At 41.6% G+C, this 17,054-nt stretch overlaps 1 long non-coding RNA gene across 7 annotated transcripts in view; it reads right to left on the bottom strand.

Annotated features, from left to right (window-relative positions):
• LOC111561292 overlaps positions 1-17,054 on the bottom strand; it is a 59,524-nt gene that overhangs the window by 16,245 nt on the left and 26,225 nt on the right. For 5 of the 7 annotated variants that reach the window (XR_006600352.1, XR_006600353.1, XR_006600356.1 and 2 more), the window contains one exon: positions 13,438-13,592. The exons of 1 other annotated variant lie outside the window; for it this stretch is intronic. This is a non-coding gene — a long non-coding RNA (uncharacterized LOC111561292). Of the gene's footprint in view, positions 1-11,552; positions 13,343-13,437; positions 13,593-17,054 lie in introns of those variants that run through there. One more of the 7 variants, XR_002743681.2, reaches the window with a different exon arrangement.

Genomic DNA, 17,054 nt, shown 5'->3' with positions numbered 1-17,054 from the left:
AGAGTCTGTGTGTACAGAGAGAGTGGCCCCTGTTATCCTCCCTTCATTTTAACCACTTAGGCTGCCTAGGAAATTCAGGTTACCATGGGCCGTGCTGAAACCTGAGACAATGGAAGGATACAATTGCAGTCAGACTTTGGAGAAAGGAAGGCTCTAGAGAGCATGGCCAGCCATGACTTCAAGAATTATTTATCCCGGGAGTTTCTCAACACGAGTGAAGCCAAATGAAACAGTTAATTGTGCTCTGTTTCCCCTTTATTAAAAATGAAATTTGTGGGGCGTCTGGGTGGCTCAGTCGGTTAAGCGTCTGACTTCAGCTCAGGTCATGATCTCGCAGTCCGTGAGTTCGAGCCCCACGTCAGGCTCTGTGTGACAGCTGGGAGCCTGGAGCCTGCTTCAGATTCTGTGTCTCCCCCTCTCTCTGCCCCTCCCCTGCTCATGCTCTGTCTCTCTCTGTCTCAAAAATAAATAAAAACATTTGAAAAAAAATCGCCACTATAGGTTAGAAGCTCTGCCCTTTTCACGTCTAATCGTTTCAGACATTTTTGGTCCAAACACCATATTCTCCTTCAGAAGACATCATGTATCACCTGCCTTCCTATTGCCTTTCTTAGAAAGTCACCCAAACGAACAGCGCAACATTCGGCATGTGCGTCATTTCTCACCAACGTTTCCAGGCAGAATGCATCGAAGCAGATCTCATTACTTTTCATCAAACCCTATGCCTCCCTCTGCAGCTCCGACCACAGCAAGTGACCTTCCTATACATCAATTTAAAATGCTGATTCTGTTTCCGATTCTGTGTCTCCCTCTCTCTCTGCCCCTCCCCCGTTCATGCTCTGTCTCTCTCTGTCCCAAAAATAAATAAAAAACGTTGAAAAAAAAATTTAAAAAAATGGGGCGCCTGGGTGGCGCAGTCGGTTGAGCGTCCGACTTCAGCCAGGTCACGATCTCGCGGTCCGTGAGTTCGAGCCCCGCGTCAGGCTCTGGGCTGATGGCTCGGAGCCTGGAGCCTGTTTCCGATTCTGTGTCTCCCTCTCTCTCTGCCCCTCCCCCGTTCATGCTCTGTCTCTCTCTGTCCCCAAAAAAAAAATAAATAAACGTTGAAAAAAAATTTTTTTTAAAAAAGAAAATCATTCAATTTCATTATTAATTTAAAATATGATTTAGGAGCACTTGGGTGGCTCAGTCTGTTAAGCATCTGACTTTAGCCCAGGTCATGATCTCACAGTTCATGGGTTTGAGCTCTGCGTTGGCCTCTGTGCTGTGCAAAGCCTGCTTGGGATTCTCTGTCTCCCTCTCTCTCTCTGCTCCTCCCTGACTCATGCTTTCTCTCTCAAAAATAAATAAACTTAAAAAAATGTTTTAAATATATATGATTTAAAATGGCATTTTTCACCCATCAAATTGGCCAAAATTATTTTAGACGGATACCAATATTAGCAAAGATGTGAGGAGATGACTATTTTCATATATTATTGTAGGAGTAGGGATTTGTAAAAGTCCTTGGAAGGTTATTGTGCAGCATTTTATTATAGCTTTACTTGTGCATACGATTTGGCCCCACAGCTCTACTCTTGTTACCTGTTTTAGAGACATAGTCATACATGTACATAACAAACATGTATAAGGATTTTAACTAGCATCTTACTTGCAAAGTGAAAACTTTTGAAGTGTTTTGTATGCCCATAATTTGAAAGATGGTTAAATCATGGTAGGTCTATATCCGGTAGTTTCATTTACTGTTGTAAAAACCAGTGGTACTTGTTTGTTTTTAAGGGGACTGGTGTGGTCAGTAGTTTTGCTGTATCTGTATAGATTTTTACCAAAAAACTATGTATTACTTATATAATTAAAAATAAATGAAAACAAGAATGTGTGATATGTTAGGGAGAAACATTTTGAGAAAATTGTCAAAACTACAATTTGTATTGGTCTCAAGTATAGATGACCAACTTTTTCAAAGTGGACCAATTTAATTAAAATAAGAGTGTTTTAAGGATCCTGGTCATCTCACTTTTTCATTTTACCTTATATAGAAAAATGAATATATATATATATATATATATATATATATATATATATATATATATAAAGCACCCTCCTAAGGATATCCATTCCAGAATTTTTAATTTAAAAAAAAAATGGACACAGGGGCACCTGGGTGGCTCAGTCAATTAAGAGTCCAACTCTCAATTTTGGCTCAGGTCATGATCTCACAGTTCGTGAGGCTGGGGGGGACAGAGAGAAAGGGAGATACAGAATCTGAAGCAGCCTCATAGCCCCTAGCTGTCAGCATAGTACCTGACATGGGGCTTGAACCCACGAACTGTGAGATCATGACCTGACCTGAAGTCAAACACTTAACCAACTGAGCGACCCAGGTGCCCCAAGATTCAGAGTGTCTTAGTTAAGAACAAAAGTTATTCAAAGGCACAGCATTATAATAAGATACTGCAGTGCAAGATGCTATGTAGAGCTAGAAATTTCAGCAGAAAAATCATTATGACTAGCAACATAGTACATAAGAAAAGGAGAAAACTTTAAAATGAGAGCTCCCCTACAAATGACCCAAGGGAAGATGATCCCACAGTGGTGCTCAAAGTTGACAAGCCCCAAACACATTTGCAGAGATTCCGATCAGAGTTTTAGTTCCCGCATCTTGATCACAAGCACACAAACAAGGGCAGACATATGAGAAAACCCTCGAATGTGGAAGATAAAGATCAGAGCAAACAGAAAAGAGCAACTGAAACCATCCAAAAACCAAAAGTGCAACTTGTATCCTCAGAAACACAAGAAAAGATGATGAGTTCCTGAAGCAAGAACAGAATCCTGTGGAAAGGGGCATTAGGAGAACAACAAGCATTCTTGAGAACTAAAAACATAAAAACAGAAAGAAAAAAAGCTAAACGAGTTAGAAAACAGGGGGAAAGATAAAAAGGAGGACACCTAGAGACACAAGACAATTAGAAAACAATTCCAGGAACTCCAACATTAGAATGATCAGATGAACAAAAAGAACAGAGAAAACAGAGGAGAGGACATTAGAAGCAAAATTTCCTAGAACTAAAGACATCAGTTTCCAGACTGAGGGGACCACTAAGTACCCAGCATAGGGGCAGAAACAGACTGACTGCAAGGCATATCAGTTCAGAACACTGTGGACTAAGAAAAGCCACTGCATGACTCTGTTCTTCCCAATACCAACATCGAATTCCAGAAGACCATGGAGCAAGGCCTTCAAACTTCTGAAGGAAAATAACTTCCAACTTAGAATTCCATACTCAGACATAAATTATAGATGAGGTAAAATTAGAACAGTTTTAGAAATCTAAGATTTCGGGGCGCCTGGGTGGCGCAGTCGGTTAAGCGTCCGACTTCAGCCAGGTCACGATCTCGCGGTCCGTGAGTTTGAGCCCTGCGTCGGGCTCTGGGCTGATGGCTCAGAGCCTGGAGCCTGCTTCTGATTCTGTGTCTCCCTCTCTCTCTGCCCCTCCCCCGTTCATGCTCTGTCTCTCTCTGTCCCAAAAATAAATAAACTTTGAAAAAAAAAAATTTAAATTAGAAATCTAAGATTTCAAAAAATTTGAAATACACACTTGCTCAGGAAACAATTGAAGATGCCCTCACTCGTGTGAAGGAGTACACAGAGGAAAAATATATATGATAGGAGAAAGAGTCAATTCAAAACAGGAGAGGGCATCTGGGTGGCTCAGTCGGTGAAGCATCTAACTCTGGCTCAGGTCATGATCTCACAGTTCATGAGTCCAAGTCCCAAATCAGGTGAGCTCTAGCCCTGTTTCAGGTGAGCCTTGCTTCTCTCTCTCTCTCTCTCTTCCTCTTTGCCTCTCACTCACTTATGCCCTCTCTCTCAAAAACAAAAACAAAACAGGAGAAAGAAAAAGGACAAATTTCAAGATGATGGTAGAGAGATTTCTTTTCTCTTTTCTCTTTTTTCTTTTCTTTTTTCTTTTCTTTTTTCTTTTCTTCTCTTTTTTAATGTTTCTTTACTTTTGAGAAGGCCATAGAGAGAGGGAGACAGAATCCCAAGCAGGCTCCTCAACGTCAGCATGGAGCTCGACACAGGGCTCGAACTCCCGAACCGTGAGATCATGACCTGAGCCGAAACCAAGAATCAGATGCTTAACCAAATAAGCCACCCAGGTGCCCCGATGGTACAGAGATTTCTAATGATAACTGGGCACAAGTGTAAAGTATGAAATGGGGCGCCTGGGTGGCGCAGTTGGTTAAGCGTCCGACTTCAGCCAGGTCACGATCTCGCGGTCCGGGAGTTCGAGCCCCGCATCAGGCTCTGGGCTGATGGCTCAGAGCCTGGAGCCTGTTTCCGATTCTGTGTCTCCCTCTCTCTCTGCCCCTCCCCCGTTCATGCTCTGTCTCTCTCTGTCCCAAAAATAAACGTTGAAAAAAAAAATAAAAAAAATAAAGTATGAATGAAGCAGAGAGAGGCAGAGACTGGCATGGCCAAGACTGCTATCCTGATTCCCTTTACTACTATAACATCTACTAGATGAAACTCCTGGAGGATGTTCTTTAACAAAAAAGAAAAGGGGGAGGAAGAGCAAGATATGAGACCAGAAAGGCCACCCAGGCCTGGAATGGGAACAAAAGTAATCCAAAGGTGACCACAGTCCAGCCAGATTGCAGGTGCGAAGGAGCAGTGTCTCAGAAAATACATACAGGAACTGAGAGGTTAGCTGTTGCGATTGACCTTAGTGGAGAGCGTTACTAAAAGGCCATTAGAAGAAATGGAAATAATTTAAAACATACAAAGAAAACGCAGTGAATGAAAAGACCAGCATTTTTAACTCTATGAAAAATATAAACAAAGGAAGGAAGAATAATCATGGTATGTGACAATGCTCAGTTATAAAGACTATTAGGATAATCCTAATACTAATTTAACCCAAATTGTAATAGGATTATACCGCGAAGATGAGAAAGGAAGCAAAATGACATCCAAATAAAGAGTTAGCTCCATTTTCCATGCTACAATTGACAATTAAAGAGATAGCAATATATGCATCGTTCTTAGAACTTGGGAAAGTTGTAAAGGTCAGGAGGAGCTTTTAAAAGGGTTGAAAGCTGTTGCCTTTGAGGAAGGGGACCAGGGAAGTGAGAAGGGGCAAGTCAGGAAACTAAATTTCGTAATGGCTCTTTTATTACTATTCAACTTTGGGGTTTTGTTTTTTTTTTTTTGCTTTTTTATTTTATTTTATTTTATTTTATTTTAATCTTAATTTTATTTTTAATGTAATTTGTTGTCAATTTGGCTAACACACAGTGTATACAGTGTGCTCTTGGTTTTGGGGGGTAGATTCCCGTGACTCATCGTTTACATGCAACACCCAGTGCTCATCCTAACACGTGCCTTCCTCAACGTCCATCACCTATTTTCCCCTCTCCCCTGCCCCCGTCATGAACCCTCAGTTTGTTCTGTGTATTTAAGAGTCTCAAAAAAAAAAAAAAGTTACAAACAGAGAGGGAGGGAAGCAAACCATAAAACTATTCAACTGTTTAAACTATATGCCTAAGAATTATTGATTTTTAATTCAAAAATAAAAATAAAAATAAATTCTGGATTTCTAACATAAACAGGTAGCCTTTCAGGCGACTAATTTTGAATATTAAAAAGAAACTAAGGGGTGCCTGGGTGGCTCAGTCGGTTGAGTGTCCAACTTCAGCTCAGGTCATGATCTAGCGGTTCGTGAGTTCCAGCCCCACGTCAGGTCTCTCTGCTGTCAGCACAGAGCCCACTTCGGACCCTCTGTCTCCCTTTTTCTCTGTCCCTCTCCCCACCTCAAAAATAAATAAAACATTAAAAGATGTATGTAAAAAAAGAAAGAAAGAAAAAGAAAGAAAGAAATATATTATATTATATTATATTATATTATATTATATTATATTATATATTATAATATTATTTGAATATCTCTCCTGGCTGGGGAGAGGTATAATATAGATTACATCCAGGATAGCTCATCTGTTTTCACCTTAATATTTTCATGTGACTTCTGAAGCGCTTTTATCCTTTTTAATTGTTTCAGTAGTCAGGGATCAGATCTTCTCCAGAAAGGTCATCCACAGGCATAACAGGATCTACTACATGCTCACATAATTTCTCTCAAACACGATGGTACAGGCAATGGTTACCCTTTCTCGGGGAAGAAGAAGATACTCCTCGCTGTGTACGTAAGCCTCACTGCCTTGAATAATCAAAGTCCCTCAGAATTGTGTGGTACTCTGGACTTTTCAAACTACTTTCTCATGTCTGTATTCAGCCCTGCCACAGTCCTGAAAGGTAGGAAGGACAGAAGCTCAGAGAGTTTGAGTGACTTCCCTAAGGTCACTCAGCTGGTAACAGCAGAGCCATGAGTAGAACCATCAACTCGTGACTCTCTCCACCTACCACGCTGTGCAGCAGTCTTGTTTTCAAATTTCATAAAGTCTCCATTTGTTTAATAGCTCCAGTCGCTGGCAGCCAAAAGACCAGATGGTGGGAAAAAGAAAGAGGGTGTATGTGAATTTCCTTCTCTAAAGCCCAGCCACTCTGCCGAGAGCCAGCCTTAGAACAATCTGCCCTCTGCCCAGAAGATTAACCCCAGATCCTGGCTTGCAAACAACACAAATTTGGGGTCTTGGGATTCTTCCACATTCGAGGGTCTCTTTTAAAATTGGAAATGTCCCGGAGAAGTAGAGAAATCCTCAGACAGGGGTAGTTGGCAACCAGCTAAAAATAAGCCTGAGATACTGTAAGGCAGTTAAGGGACGAAGAAAGAGGCACCAATTTATCCTAATTCCAAATTGTTCCCAGGACTAACCTTGCCCATCTGAGCCAGGATTATTAGAAAAGATTCCTTGAGCAGAAACGCCATGAGGTGCCCACCCTCCTTTTGTCTACCGGTGAATATATAGTGATTGGAAAGCCAACAACCGAAACACAAAAATCTCCACTAAACCCAGTTCACTAAGAAAGATTGAAGCTAAACTGGCATTTAGAAACCTAACAGTCATTTGTGCGTCAATTCTAAAGCAGTTGGACGTTTCATCTTGTTTGTCAGGGACAAGATTTTCTCTCTATTTTTAGCAAACATTGCAAGCTGGGCACGTGCAGCCTTTGCTAAACAGAATGCGAAACGGGGTTTCTTCTGGGTCCTCAATGTGCGGGAGTCTGACAAGGCCCAGAGCAGGGCAGAATCAAACACAGGCTGCGACTATCACTTGGAGATAAGATAACCAAACAATGGGTCAAACTCAACTCTGGCATCCGAGGCGGACTCTACTTTTTTTATAGCATGAATGACCGCAACACATCCATTTAGATTTGCAGCCTATTAGAATCCATTTGTGTGAGCTCTGTGTGCAATGGATAGCAAACTCTATGCAGATTTAAATATAGAGCAAAGGATAATTGTAAGACGTCTCAATCAGGGTTTCTGCTAGACTTCACATATTTTAAAGGCATAACACACAGAGGTTACATAACTGCCTTTACGGAAAACCCTGCATTCAGAGTTGTTTTTGAAGCCTGTTTGCAGCTGAGTGTTTACTAAATCAAGCACTAAAAACTAGATTTACACTGGTTTTTGGAAGCTGAATGCCAGCTGCAGCTGCCATTAGAGCAATTCAATTTCTTTTTTATAAAGCACAAGTAAGGCTCAATTTACTAAAGTTTTATTTCCTTTTTATGCATCCCATATGCTAGGGGAAAAAATTAAGTTTATGAGATTAAAAATGAGTTTTATGCTAAATGTTTACAAAGTTTCAGCTGGTTGCATTTGCGAGCCCTCAAACCCACCAAGTTCAGCTTCTGGGTTTTTTTCTAGCAAAAGGAGGTCTTTGTGTTTACCAAAGGAAATGGCCCAGACCTCCTCCTCTGTTCCCATCTAGCTCTGCCTTCCCTTTCACATGGCATGATTTTGTAAGAGGTGAGGTAGACAGAGAAGTTCCTCAGGATGTCAAAATCTTCAGAAGGAAGGTCCTGTATGGACACAATGGCTTTTTTAAATGATTCTCCACCCCACCCCTTCCCTCTGTCTTGATTTAGCTAGTCTGGTGATGTTTTTCATTTCTGTGATCATCTCTAAAAAAGCAATATAGCTTTTACTTGATAGAAAGAAACATCTAGATAGCTAACAGCTGCTGAATCTGGAGAAGACTGCTTTTCATCACCTAATTACAAACCACAGTAGATTAGAAAAGTTGCATTTCTTTGCGCCAAAAGTAATGGGCACAACGAATTTTTTTTTTTAACTGTACGTTTGTCACTCGGAAGAACCCAATATATCCCTTGTGAAAATATTTCACTACACAAATTCTTCCTCCCTCTGAAATACCTTGGCCTTTCTTAGGACTGGTTTTTTAAATTACTCTAGTTATGATTAAGCTATCAAAGAACCTATCATCTTGGGGAACATTCATTGAAAGAGACAGGATAGAAAAAAATTTTAAGATAAGAAAGCCTTCTAGAGATAAGGTCAGAGAATCCATCCAAATGACCAACGGAAGAAGTCCATTTATATTCACTAACTTATGCTGTTTCTACTTAACTATTAAAAGGTGGAGTTTTAAGCTTTCCTAGAAGTGGTAAAGGAAATCCTAGAGCCTTACAGTATGAGATTGGAAAAGCAAAGAGAAAAATATCAATATTGTAGATATCACAGTAGATGACAGATGGATGTTAAGGTCCTTTGAGAATAAATTGTTAACGGTCATTAAGGGAACTCATGTCCTAGCATGTCACAGTGTTCCAAGGAGGGCTCTTGTCTGAGAAGAGCTCACAGAAAACTCCAGCACTGAGATTTCCTGAGCAAAGAACAGAAGCGAAGATCATCTTCCAGGCATTGACCTACATGATGGAAAAGTTGATATGGACCAATTTTGGTCAGAAATACTAGCTAGGGGTCAGTACATTGGAGTTCCCTCGGTGTATGAACCAAATAATCCTATCCCAACAGGCAACTGCTGGCAAACAGGATGGTTTATACCAAAAAGGATAAAGAAGAATGACAACCGTGTGAAATGAATGGTCTCCAGAAGGAAAGCTGAAGGATACATACAGAGCACGGATCGATTTTATTGGTCTGTAAGCCTGCAGCCTCCAAAAGCAAAGAGTGGACACAGCAGAGATACCCCCGGGCACTTAATCTCAAGTGCTTCTAGCAGCAAAGGGGATCACTGGGGACCCTGCCGGGAGAGGGAGGGACTTAAAAGCCGGGGTCACCCTGATTGTACAGCAAGGGGCTTAGAGCATAAATCACTTTCTGTTGGCATGTTAACCATCCCCACACTGTTTTAACTGTACCCTTCAAACTATTATAGCATAGAAAATAAGAGTCACACTGATGAACCATTGACCATATTCTTGATTTGGGGATCTTTATCCACCAGTTAGGAGAGACAAGGCACATGTTTACAAAACATCTAGAAAAGACTTCATTGGTAAGGTGTTTTCCACAATTCAGCGGAAACTTGGAAAGATAGAAGGACCCAGATAGGAGCCGTCTGAGAAATGTTTACAGAGAGATGAGTCTTGAAGGATATATAGCATTTGGATAGAAGACCGAAGAAGGCATTTCAGGCCTAAGGAAGGATATGAGCCACAGCACGGAATGCAGGTATAACAGGGGTATGTTTATAGAAAGGGGGGCAGCAATGAGGAAGCCAATTGGAGCAAAGTGCTAGGAGAGTAACAGAACACAATATTTGAAAGAGGGATTAGACTCAGGATTTGGAGCACTGTCCATAATAGACTGGCAAGCAATGACAAGCCTTTGAAGGTTGTGAGAAGAAAAATCACACAGTGAATGTGGCACCTTAGAGAGACTGGTCTAGTGATAGGGCAGCACAATAAAGTGGAGAGAAACGAAGTTAGATCACTGAGGAGGGAGCAACAATGATCCAGGCGTGAGGTAATGAAGCACAAGTAGAAACCATGAGGAGAGAGAGTTGGGGTATTTGTTCTCTCCACTCCCCTCCCTGCCACCTCCCCATACCTTACTGGTAGGTGGTCCTACTTCCATAGACCCAGCTTTCTCTGGACTCCCATAGCATTGTTTACCAATGTGTTAGCCCCAGGGAGGTCCCCCAGCCCTTGCTGGTTTCCTTAACCATACCACTGGGTTTTGTCTGTTTGGTTTTGAATGGGCCATTTGTGCCTTGCAGAGCCTGACTTATACAGACCACAAAAACATCTTGAAAGAAAAGTAAAGAGCTGTGAATTGGACTGGAAGAAAAGGAACATTGATGAATACAATTTTGACTGTGGGAAATCAGAAAACATGGCATAGAAATATCAAGGGCTGGCTGGGAGTAAAGATTCTCAGAACTGCCTAGGGTGAACCTTGGCTTCTCCACTTGGTAGCTGCGTCATGTCAACTGGGGGCACAATGCTTTGCATCCCTAGGCCTGAGCTCCTTCATCTTGCGAAATAAAGAGGATAACTGGAATGGTTCCAGACTTACTGTACATGCTGCATAAGTGTGTTCTATTTACTGTTCTCAGGAGAACTCACGTGGGAAATATTGATTACGAACCAAATCTTGTTCACTTTGAGCCAAATGGTGGCGGTAGAATCCTTAGGTGGAAATTTCCCGGAAGCGCTTGGAAGTACATTTGGGCAAGAGGAAATTACTAAGGCAAAGATAGATACAGAGTAACCTGTGTGAAAGGGAAAGGGGAAACTTTGAAAATGGATGACCTTTCCAAAGGGAAGGATGCATCAAAAGAGTAGCAATGTTCTCAGAAATACATCCTGGACAAGCCCACAGTGAGTGGGTAGGAGGAAGATGAGAGGCGAAAAAAGGAAAAAGAGAAGTGGAAGAGCAGGATCTCGTGGTAACACAGAAGCTGAAAGAGCCAGAAGCAATGAAAATGACAGATGCCTTTGAACTTCGAAAAGAGATTACCTGGAGTTTGGGGAGACAAATCTTGAGGCAGTGGAATTTGAAGGAAGAAATAAGTCTTTCTAAAAAGCTATTGGAGGGGGGCTTGGTGGCTTAGTCGGTTGAGCCACCAACTCTTGATTTGGGCTCAGGTCATGATCCCAAGGTTATGGGGTCAAGACCCTAGTCTGCTCCATGCTGAGCATGGAGCCTGCTTGGGATTCTCTCTCTCCTTCTTCTACTCTTCTCCCCCACTCACATGCTCTCCGCCCCCCCTCGGAAATAAAAAATAAAAAAAAATTTTTTAAATAAAATAACCTTGAGGAAGCAGGTGCAGCCAAAGGTAGTTCACTCTGGTTTTCCCCCATGATGCAGTAGTCATGGGCATACCCAAATTTTGGAAAGAAGAAAAAATTAAGAGAGAAAAACTGAAATGTTTAAGGAAAGAAAAAACAAGTTGCAAAATGCTTCTGTGAAGACAGAAGAGGCTAGGTTGAAAAATCAAATCGGGGGACACCTGGGTGGCTCAGTCCTCAGATCACGATCTTGCGGTTGACGAGTTCGAGCCCCGCATTGGGCTCTGTGCTGATGGCTCGGAGCCTGGAGCCTGGTTCGGATTCTGTGTGTGTGTGTGTGTGTCTCTCTGGCTCGCTCTCTGCCCCTCCCCCGCTCATGCTCTGTCTCTCTCTGTCTCAAAAATAAAATAAATATTTAAAAATCAAATTGGAATTTTGGGGGGATTGAGAAATCAAAATTCCAAGTGTCTTCAGGGTTTTCCTACCCCAATGGCACTCTTCTCATTTATAACAAAGCTAGCTACTCAGATTTTAGTTATTACCGTCCAGCTTTGAAGTTGGGTTAAGCTGTGAATCTGAGCTAGTTTTACAGCAACCCCCTCCCCATCACCAAACAAAAGACAACCTGTACTGCTCCACTTCAAAATAACATTGTGGTTAAAAACATGGTATCCAGAGTAAGACTGGCTGAGTTTCCGCCTCCAACTTTGCCACTGAGTAGCTACGTGCTCTTGGGCAAATTACTTTACCTTTCTATACCCAAATCTCCACATCCTAAAGTGGAGATAATAACAGGGCAGTCTTCCCTGGGCCACTGTGAGGAATAAATGAGATAACACAAATAAATAATTGAAAACGACGCCTGGCATATAGTAAAGAATCAATGATCCTTGGTTATTATTATCCTCATACATCCACCTTATACAATAATTATATATTAATTCTTTCTCCTCAGGGCAGGACTCTGATTTCTTTCAACTCAAAGAGAACATTATTATAGAAAATTCTCTCGATAATCATGCCCCAGGATAATGTAAATTCAGATATAATGCAATTGAAAATTGGCAAGTGTCTTCATCTGTGCCCAATCTCAGGTCTCAAACAGAGCAAAACAAGCAAAGCTCTCATTTTCTGAGACGAAAACACATGAGATGAGGAGGTAAGACTGGTTGGAGAGACTGTAAAACCCTGTTTCAGGAAATAGGGATGTGAAGGGAGGGTGTCCATATCCCTAGTAATCTCTCAGCCCAGTTTCCCCACACTGGGCTGAAGAAAGGGGCATTCAGTGACCCAGAGATTTCTGGAATCCCCACTGCTGCCCTGAAAGCCCAGCCATGCCCACAACCCAGAATCATCCCTACTGATGTTTAACCACAGAGCAGACACAATGACCACCAAGTGATATCAAATGGCACCTGGGACCAGGAAGGATTAATGGTGTCGGCAAGACTAGAACTCCTGGTCAATCAGTTGCACAGACTGGTCTCCAGAAAACTGTTTTGGGTTGATTAATAGTGTCTTTTTATTTTTAATTTTTTTTCTTACTTTTTTTTTAAGTAGGCTCCATACCCGACATGGAGCTTGAACTCACAACTCGGAGATCAGAGTCACATGCTCTCTGGATTGAGCCAGCCAGGCACCCCTGATTTAATAGTCTCTTAAACCTGTTAGTTTTTCTGTCTCTCCCGGCTGGACTCCAATTTCCTTCAGGGCAGGGTTCATTTTAATCAAGTGGTTTGCTTTGTTTGTTGTTCTAATTTCCCACAATGTCCAGCACGATTTAGTGAGAGAACCATTACCATAGTAACACAAACAGGGGGCTCTGGAGGGATTTAGCTTGACCCTACCAATCCATAATCTCCATGTCTCCTTCAACCCCTTTCCACTCCCCTTTACTAATAAATTGTGCCCCCAATCCCCTTTCTTATGGAGATTCTGAAGCAACTTCTGAGTTGGTATTAAACAAATGTTCCTGGAATTTTCTGTTTGATGGTTTGATAGATCCCTTGTTTTATGTCCCTCAAGTGTGACTCTAGCTCCCCTTTGTGGAGGGTAAAGACCATGGGATCTCCGACAGGTAGTGCAGCTGGCTTGGGGTCCCAGGAGAGAAGGAGCAAAAATCCCACGACCACTTCAGTTGACCTACAAAGAAAGGCAAATGCTCTTTTGCGAAATGTTACCAAGACAGAAAAATCCTAAACAGAGCCAACAACAGGAAACAGACTGGAAACAACTACCTGGCCAACTCCTTTGAGTTGGACGCTGGTATCTACGCTTCTGTTTGAGCCTTCATAGGATCCCACATAGCTCCTCTTCTCTCTTGCTTCTAGAAAGGCCTTTTCCAGTCTCTTGTTGGGCAATCAAAAGCTTTCAAGGTTGTTCATTCAGATACCTGCCAATGTTCATTAGAGCCGTTTAAAAAGTTAACAGTGGAGGGGCACCTGGGTGGCCCAGGTCATGATCTCATGGTTCATAGGTTTGAGCCCCGTGTCAGGCTCTGTGCTGACAGCATGGAGCCCGGAGCCTGCTTCAGATTCTTCTCTCTCTCTCTCTACCCCTCCCCCACTTACCCTCTGTCTCTGTCTCTCTCAAAAACAAATAAACATTAAAAAAAATTTTTTTTTAAAGTTAACAGTGGAGCAGAGTCTCTATGTAGGTTTTCCTCTATCAGAATGAAATGACTGCCTTCCTCCCACCCTCGCTTATGGCAGTTCAAGTTACCATATTTCATATTCTCACCCACCAATCTGTTCTGCTAGAAGTGGGCAGATAATGGCAGGAGGCTCCTCCTTTGCAGTCTTTTAACAATACTACCATACCACGGCCACCTTCATTTTTCTTATTTATTGCTTCAGAAGTGATGCTGCCCAGAGTGTAAACTCCAAGCAGAGTAATTGGTAAATGGTTCATGGCTGTGTTCATCTTTGAATTCATCGGTTGGATAAAAGACTCTATTTGTTTACTCATTAGATATCCAGGTGCTTGTTTTAGCTTCAAGGAGTTTCACAGCACATTTGGGAAGACAAGGGAGTAAGCAGAGGATGGCAAGAGGCCGTGATAAGTGTTGTAGCAGAACTATCCACAGAGTAGAAAGGTTAAGAAAGCCTTTCTGAAGAGGGGAGTGGCTGGGCTGAACTGGGAAGCCATGCAGACAGAAGCTGTGCAATCAGTCTCTACAGAAGGAGCAGTCTACTCACTGAGACAAGCAGGGGCACAGCCCATTCGGGGAGAAACGCACATGGCTAGGAAGTAGAATCGCAGGAAGGGACTGGCTAAAGATCATGTTGGAGGAAGAGGAAAAACCATATGGAAGAACTTACAGATCTTTGGCTGGCATGGGGTGGGGGGGGAGCGGTGGGGGGAGGGATGCCATGAAAGATTTTTTTAAATGACACTACGAGATCTTCAGTTGAGAAAGTTAACTCCAGAAAGAAGAATGATATCAAGTGGTGAATAACTCAAGGCTGGGACAAAAGGGAAGAGGCTATTAAAATAAGCCACACAAGAAATACTAAGGCTCTTGACTAAGGACCTAATGGTGATGGTGGAGAGAAAGAGATGCATTTGAGGAATAATAATGAGATTTGTGGAAAAATCATACTGACCGATAAGATGTAGGGGTCAAAAATGAAGGAGTCACCAATGATTCATTCATATGTTTCTGGCTTAAGCACCCAGGTAGATAGTGATACCACTCTCTGCCCCAAGGAATACGAAGAATTCAGGAAGAGTTTATTTGTTAGATGCACTGACTTGGAGGTTTCCATAGAACTAAGAGGAAATGCCCAATACACAATTAGATAGACAGCTCTTGAGTTCATAGAGTTACAAATTCAGGAGCCATTCATTGAGGAGGACGCCTGTTGGGATGAGCACTGGATGTTGTATGGAAACCAACTTGACAATAAATTATATTTAATATAAAAAAATTCAGGAGCCATTAGCAAGCACATTGGTGAGAGCTAAAATCATGAGAGAAAAGAAGTTCATTCGAGGAGCCTATGAAGAATGAGAACAGGGCGGGGAATCAAGACCAGACTGAACACCAGCAGACCGTAGCTTTAGCTAATGTCCACCCTTCTACATGAAAAATGCAGAACAAAGGAAAGTCTTCTTCCTCCATATTCTCTGGATGGCTTTATTTACTGTTCTAAAGTTCATTTTGGGACTTGTGTTATTTCACGAACACTACATCTTCCAATCTGAATGGGTCTAAGGAGCTAAGTAAGAGTGGGGGTCAAATTAATTGATGCAAAAGGAGAAGTGCATTCCAAGAAGCTTGGTTCAGACTCTCTCCCTGTCCTGTATGTCTGCATCTTGGCTTCTATCTCTCCTCTCTGAGGCTGATTTTCTCCACAGAGCAGCAAGCAGTACCACACAACTCCCGAGACTCACCCCAGAGAGCAAGTCAGACTCATTCTCACTGGCCCCAAGTTCAAAATGCCTGAGGAAATTCTCTGGCTGGCCCAGCCTAGGCAACACGTCTACTCCCCAAGCACACATTCTGCCCAGAAAGATGGTATCCCCTGAAGGGAAGGCAAAAGAATAGGCCTTCACCCCCTCGCTTAGAGCACAATCCTCCCTTTGTTACCTCGTTCCCCCCACCAGATCTGCCTGGATGCCTTCTACATCAGGGAAGCTTCTCCTCTTTTAGAGCCTATTTCATGTTCATTCTGCTCAATCATCCCTTAAAATCTTATTGGCTCTCAGGCTGACACTCTTCACTCCTCCACCCTTCCATAGACACCTTTGCTTCCAGGACCCCTCGTGAAATCAACCTGTCTTCTGCTCACCTAATGCAAACCAGATGAGATGGGGGGAGGTCAGAGTTTACGTAACACTGGATCAGCCAAAAGAGAGAACATTTGCCCTGCTGGGTTCACACTATAGCTTTGCAATCCTACCAAGCAGGAAGCTTGGTGAATTCGAAGAAAACAAATTTATCACTCCTTTGTGCTAATTCTGATTTTTAAAAACACATAAACACACACAAATGTCTTTAGAGACATATGGCAATTTAAGACAGCAGGAAACCAAAGAACCTGACATTCTTGGAACAACAAATAAAAAGCTCCTTAAAAGTTAACAAGGCAAAGACGAATGTGGATTCTAACACGTGAAGTTAGTAAGTATTTTGTGATTTGGCTCTGCTAGAGGTTATTACACCGGAACAGAGCCAACACGGAAACTTAGTTTGAGCTACAATTCCCAGTGAAAGAAATCTCAGATTAGTCACCGTGTAATCTGGGTGTGGAGTATTTCTAATGGACCGCTAAGCAGATCGGTAATTAATTTTTGTTCTTTGAATGTAAGAAGAAATGAGACTGATGATATGTCGGAAGACAGATTTGGAAAATATGGCTCTACCCAGGACCATTTATTAAAGGTTCCATGTGAGTACAACAAGTTCTAAAATGTATTAGTCATTTTTAGTTCACTAAATATTTGATAGCTATTTCTTTGTTATACATATTGAAAATTTCCCTTCCATCAATTACTATTTCCTATAATTTTTATTTTCTTGGCTATGTGGACTTTACTAGAGGAAACAAGATAAGCAAACAGTTACGTTTTTATACTTTATTTTTTATTTATAAATTAGTAATAAATGAATTCATTAATAAATATTAATGTTAAATTGGTAGAAGATTGAATATTATAAAACAAATTATAAAAACATAATGCTTTGCTTTGTTAGTTAATTGTGATTTTTTTATTAATAAACACTAATTTGGAAATCTGAATGTATACAATGGTTATAATTCATTTTCCTTACTTTAGTCCTGTTAAGTTGGAAACAGCTAAAAGGTTTTTTTTTTCAGTCCATACTACCACTTTTATTTCTTTTTTTAAT

Source organism: Felis catus, chromosome B4 (genome assembly GCF_018350175.1).
Source record: "Felis catus isolate Fca126 chromosome B4, F.catus_Fca126_mat1.0, whole genome shotgun sequence".
NCBI classification, from domain to species: Eukaryota; Metazoa; Chordata; class Mammalia; order Carnivora; family Felidae; genus Felis; species Felis catus.
Note: the sequence above shows the minus strand (reverse complement) of the source record. Positions and strands in the feature narration are given on the sequence as shown.